General features: G+C 38.0%; 1 pseudogene; it reads left to right on the top strand.

Annotated features, from left to right (window-relative positions):
- The first annotated feature begins 3739 nt into the window (after window positions 1–3739).
- Window positions 3740–6259, top strand: LOC124386165 (annotated as a pseudogene).
- The last annotated feature ends 340 nt before the right edge of the window (window positions 6260–6599 follow it).

Here is a 6599-nt window from a genome sequence, read left to right as displayed (position 1 = left end):
GTCTGTAGCTGGTGTAGGGCAAATTAAAACCAGGACATTCCCTCCCTTCTGTGTGATAGGGCAGCTGTTAAATGTCAAGAAGAGAAAGTATTCACAAAACTCAGGAGGCATGATGACTGAATTTGTCCGATGGGAGGTTGAAATCACCAAGAACTGTCAGAGGAGTGCTGTCAAAATGGAAAGTGCTGAGTAGTCAAGTTTATTTCTAAAGCGCTTTTCACAATGGACATTGTCTCTGTCCATCTCTTATAGGAAGTCTCCAAGAGGGAGGTATTATTACCACATTATCTCTGCAGAGCTGCTTTGACACAATCTCTATTGTTAAAAATGTTCTACAAATAAACACAATTGATTTGCACATGTGGATGGACACATGGACAAATGATTTTTTAACATTTTCTTTATTGTAGTAGTTATGACAATAAGGCTGCATATGTTGTAGTATTTCAGGCTCGTTTATGCAGCTATGGGAAATTTATAATAATAGTTATTATAATATCCATTATAATAGTTCCCCCTCAAGGTAGCAAAAGCAAGGACTGTTTATTTCTGTACCCCCTGTAGCCAAGCCTGCGGCAACACTGACAGTAAAAGCATCTCTGAGACGGTATGAGGAAAACAACCTTGTCAGGAATAAGCACAGAAGGAACACATCTTGTGTTAAGTTATGTTGGAGTGTAAGAATTTGATAATTGCTTTGAATCATTGTCAGATTTTGACTGGAGGCCTACTCTACATGCGGGAAATTCAGAATTGGGTTAGGTCTTGTTTTGTTGTTAAGCCAAAAGCCACAGTCATTTACTGGCAGGCATGCTAGAATTTTTACCAGTACTCATAGGCACACCTTTCAGTGGATATCCTCGAACACCACATTACAGGTTCTGCTTAGCTTGCCTGATTCCTTCTCCATGTCTGCTATGAAAGCATTCCTCTGATTCACTGATAGAAAGGTTGATTCTCATCATTAGTTAAGTCAAGAGGTTTTTATTGTCGTTTCTACTATACACAGCGGTACACAGTACACAGTAAAAACCAGTGTTGGGCAGTAACGCGTTACTTTTAACTGTAACTAATACTGTAATGCGTTACTTTTAAAAAAGTAACTCCGTTACCGTTACCGTATGGTGCGTTAACTGTTACTTTTTTAAATGAATGAATTTCGGCTGAAGTGTAGCCTACAGTCTAACCTGTTTGCAGCAGAGACGCAGTGTAGGATTGGTGGATTACCCTCTGTATACACGCGAAGACGACGCACTGTGGGCATGTCTTTATTTATTCAGGTCTGTGCAGCAGTAATGGCGAGTCGAGGTGAGAGCAAGACGAGTTTCTCAAAGAGGAAATATGCTCATTATTTCACTTTAGTTGAGTATAAAGACAAAAAACTTTTTAGTCAAATGTAAGCTGTGTCTTTCTGGTTTGAAGCTCATATCTACTTTAATCTGTAGAAGCTCCTCCAGGAACTTCATGCTAGAAGCTAGAAGCTAACCCGGTGTTCTGTTCTACATTGTTGATAGTTTTCATACTTCAGCTGTGAAAGGAACATTTTTAAGAGCTCAACACAACAGCTTTTATGATGCAGAAGCCACTTTAGTTTTTGATTCTGAATATATTATTCAGCTTGTTTTGTTATTTATTTCAGAAATCCTTGTGATATATTCAGTGTGTGCTGGTCTGACTTAAATAAAAGTGTTTGAAAATTACTTTGTGTTTAAGTCAGTTTTGTGTTTGTAGACCATAACGCATAAAAGGTCATTATTGGGAACATTAAAGAAGGTTCTTTAAAAAAGTAACTAAAAAGTTACTTTTAACAGTAACGCATTACTTTTTGGTGTAAATAATCAACAAAGTAACTAAGTTACTTTTTGAATGAAGTAATGAGTAACTGTAACTAGTTACTATTTTTAGTAACTAGCACAACACTGGTAAAAACCAAGACAACGTTCCTACAGAACCCTGGTGCTACACTAAACAACATAGAGCTACAACACAACATAAAGCTACATAAAGTGCATCGAATGCAACCGAGTGCAAACAGTGCAGACTAAAAACAGTACAGACAGACAGTACAAACAGACAGACAACACAAGAAGATACAAATACTACAAAACAGCGCAGACTAGTAAACCTACTGTATACGTTGAATATACATTACTGTGCAAAGAGAACTATAAAAACTATAATCAATAATTATATGTAAACAAACACAATGCAGTACAAAAACAGCAGTAGCAGCAGTCGAGAGATGCAAAAAACAGCATGTAAACAGTGTGATATGGTAAAGTTTAAATAATACTTCATAAATAGTGAACATGGGAACAAAGTCGTTGCTACATAGAGAGATGTTGAAGATGTCTCTAAAGACATCTACTTCTGTTCTGCACATTCCCTGAGCACTCTGTCAGGAATGTTGTCTGGTCCAGCAGACTTCAGTGGGTTAACTCTACATAGAGTTGTCCTCACTTCAGCTATGGTTAGACAGAGCACCTGGTCACTGGGAGGAGGGTGGTCTTCCTTGCCTTCACGTTGTTCTGTACTTTAAAACTTCTGTACTTCTGTACTCCAAATCGCTTGGATGCCCTGCCACATGCGTCGGGTGTCTCTGCTGTCCTGGAAGTGGTTGTGGATTTTCTTTGCATGTGCACGCTTCCCCTCTCTGATGGCATGGGACAGTTTGGCCCTTGTTGTTCTTAACGCCGTCTTGTCCCCTGCTCTGAAGGCAGAGTCTCTTTGTTTCAGCAGCGTATGCACTTTTGCAGTCATTTACGGCTCCTGGTTGGAGCATGTAGTGATGGTCTTCCTGATCTCTTCTCGTCGCCCTGTGATCAAATATCTCTGTGGCAGATTTGGACAGTTTCATGCACTATTTCACGTTTGCTCTTTGTTATGGCTTGCTCTGCATTATGTAATTGCAGGTGTGGTAATGCACGTGGGTCAGAGTAACACCAGGTAGCACCATTAGTCTCTAAACTTTTTGATACGACCTTGTATAATGAATAAACCTTTAGTGTCACCCACATGTAGAGGGGCTACATTTTGAGTCTGGTTCCTCACAAGGTTTTTGCCTCATACCAGCTCTGGGAGTTTTTTGCACTCACCACCACCACCTGACTCATTAGTGTTAAATATGGAGAATAAGTCATAGATTTACAAGGTATATACATAATCTATATATCTCTGTAAAGCTGCATTGGGACAGTGTCTCTCCTTAACCAGGGAGCTCCAGGACCCTTGCAGGATGTTGTCCCCTCAGAAATACCATCACGTACTGAGTGATGGATTCCAGTGAAGGGATCATGTAAACAATAAGATAAAGTTGTCAGACAATAATAAAGTCATTTAAATGCCGCACATTTAATAAACCCATCATGTCGGATTAGACCCTGGCAACATTTTTTTTCAGTAATAGTAAAATGTTGTTTGTAAATATGAATTCAGATTGAAGTATTGTCCCCTGTTATAGATGAGGAAGTATACATTTTAAACCTATAAATAGATTTCCTGTGTGTTTTTTCTAGTATACCTGGATTCTTGTCATGAAGATAATTACATGCTATGTGTGAAGACTGGAAAGTTTGTTACTGATAGACTAATAGGAATGTTTCCTAAATAAAGTGGGACAGTCCGATGATGTAACAGATCAGTATGTTAACACTGTTAGTTGTAGGAGGACTGCTATAAAATAGTGTCAAGGAACCTGCTATAGTGTCACTTTAACCTGCAAGTTGAACAGACAGATACTGAACTAGATCCAAACATGGTGAGATTCCAGTGTGTGGCTGTGGCTCTGCTCTTATGCTTACAAGGTAAGACTTTAGCAATAATTACTGAGGAAAGTTTCTTTATTTACTTTTATTTACAATAATGGCTATGTGCAAATTTATACAACATTGGTCATTGTGCAAATAGCTATAGCTGTAAGTATAACTTGATCCAGCAAATCCTGTAGCTTTCCATTTTATTTTGTTATAATATGTACTGACCTTTGATTATAAACAGATTTTATTGAAGGTAAATATTATGAAATGATAACACTTGTTGACTATTTTGTCACACATTGTATTTTAATTTGTTAAATTTATAAAATATAAAAAACATACAAATGATGCAGACATCTAAAAGACAACCACAAGGTTTCTTCCTCATACCCTCTCAGGGAGTTTTTCTTCGCTACAATTGCCACTTGCTCAGTTATTAGCAACCAACTTATATGTGCAAATGTATAAATAGTAATTTATTAGTTAATTTATCAGTAAATAATTTATTATTTAGTAATTTTACCTATGTAATTCTGTAAAGCTTCTTTTGAACAGTGTGTTTTGTTTAAAGCACAGAATAGTTTAATCTTGACTTGTGTTTTTATCTCGCCTTGCTCTTTCCATTCTGTTTGTTAAACACCTGAACTTCTGGCATTTTTGTTTTATATTAAAGTTGTCTAAATCTACATCTGCATCTTGTTGAACTTAGCTTCTTCTTTCATTCCAGGTTCTCTTTCACAGCTGGATGGTGGGTATTTCTCTTAGTCTTAATTCATTTTATTCTCCTCTGTTCTGCTGAATGATGACATTCGGATTGTGACTGATGTTTCTCTTTCTTTAGTATGTGGTCGTGCCTTTTAACACCCGTATTGTGGGTGGGCAGAGTTCCTCAGAAGGAGGGTGGCCATGGCAGGTTAGTCTCCAGAGCCCTGATTATAATGGACATTTCTGTGGAGGAACCCTGATCAACAAAGACTTTGTTCTGACAGCAGCCCACTGTTTCTCCAGGTTTGTTTCATTTAATTCCATTTTATTTGTATTTATACATATATAATACTTTAATCAGTTGTGAATGTAAGTAAAGAAATTAATAAATGTTTTTAATTCTACAGCACCATCTCTTCTGCTGTGACGGTGCATTTGGGGAAACAGACTCTAACCGGTTCTAATCCCAATCAAATTACGAGAGGTGTAACTCAGGTGATCGTTCACCCCAGCTACAACAGCGCCACCCAAAACAATGACATCGCCCTTCTACGCCTGAGCTCTTCTGTCAACTTCACGGACTACATCAGACCAGTGTGTCTGGCAGGGCAAGGCAGCAGTTTTCCAGATAAAACCAGCTGCTGGATCACCGGCTGGGGAAGCATTGCCTCTGGAGGTAAAATACATAGACATGAACACACAGGTTTCTGTGATCAAAAAACTATAATATTGTACTTGTCAGGAAAATCTCACCTACAGAGGTGTTTTGTTTGCATCATCAGGAATAGTTGTAGTAGAAGCAGTAGTTATGCAGGATTTGGTTGTTAATCAGAGACACAAAAGCCAGGAATTTATGTTCCTCATTGGGCTGAGCTGAAGGGTTGTTGAGGTGGGTTTCTATGACAAACCGGGGTATAATTTGATAACTTTTTAAATGTGTTTATGTCTTTGTTTTTTTGTATAGTGCAACTGCCAGCTCCTGGTGTTCTTCAGGAGGCGATGGTGCCTACTGTCAATACACAGATTTGTGATTTTCTACTGGGATTTGGCTCTATTACCCCAAACATGATGTGTGCTGGTTACTACCAAGGAGGCAAAGATACCTGCCAGGTAAACACACATTAAGAAGACATTTGTAAATAAATACAACTTGTATCAACCTTCAACAATTAAAAAATGACAAGTTTATTTTTCTTTTGAAGGGGGATTCTGGAGGACCGCTGGTCACTAAGCAGGGTGCTGTCTGGGTTCAGGCTGGTATCACTAGCTGGGGTAGAGGCTGTGCTCTGTCCTATTCACCTGGTGTGTATACTCGGGTGTCTCAGTACCAGTCCTGGTTATCGAGAGTCATCAGCCAAAATCTGCCAGGATTTATCTAGTAAGACATTATTTACTCAGGAGTATGTTACGCCATGAGTCTCTAACTGGTTTGAGCTTCAACTCAGTAGTTTTTGGTCCTAATTTGTTCTTGTATCTTGCAGGTATTAACACAGTGGAAGGACTGATGGACGTACCGATGGACCAAGTACAATGAAACAATTTTCCTTTAATAAACTGTGTTTATTATTTAATATGAAATGTTATTTACTATGCTTGTCTATATTTATTTTTTTACCGTGATGAATCTGATATACATAGTAGTTATATTTGAAGCTGTTTTATATTTTGTAATTATAAGGAAGCGTGTGAAAATGCTCTTGTACAGTACCACGTGTTTACATCAAGATTTCATATTATTCATGTAATCTATTTATCTTCTTAAATTACTCACCTGATTAAAAGATAATTACCTGTATGAACTTCTTGTCTGAGTCATTATTTTACGTGTTCCTACATTGTAAACATTGTGGATTCATGAGGGAAATAGATCGAATGTGAGTGTTAGTGTGGGTAAGGGGTAATAAAGATGGTAAGAATGGGTAAATGTAAATGTGACTGTGAAATGTAATGGGATGTGGTAGCTCAGTGGTTAAAGCATTGGACTCCAACACCAAGCTGCCCTTACCCAAGACCCTTAACACTCAATTGCTCAGTTGTAGGTCACCTTGTCTAATGGGCGTCTGCCAAATGCCATAAATGTAAATTAATTAAATAATTGTTTTCACCTTGAATAATTACTACACGAATGCCCAACAGTTT

The sequence above is a fragment of the Silurus meridionalis genome, chromosome 1, assembly GCF_014805685.1.
Source record: "Silurus meridionalis isolate SWU-2019-XX chromosome 1, ASM1480568v1, whole genome shotgun sequence".
In the NCBI taxonomy this organism is placed as follows: domain Eukaryota; kingdom Metazoa; phylum Chordata; class Actinopteri; order Siluriformes; family Siluridae; genus Silurus; species Silurus meridionalis.
Note: the sequence above shows the minus strand (reverse complement) of the source record. Positions and strands in the feature narration are given on the sequence as shown.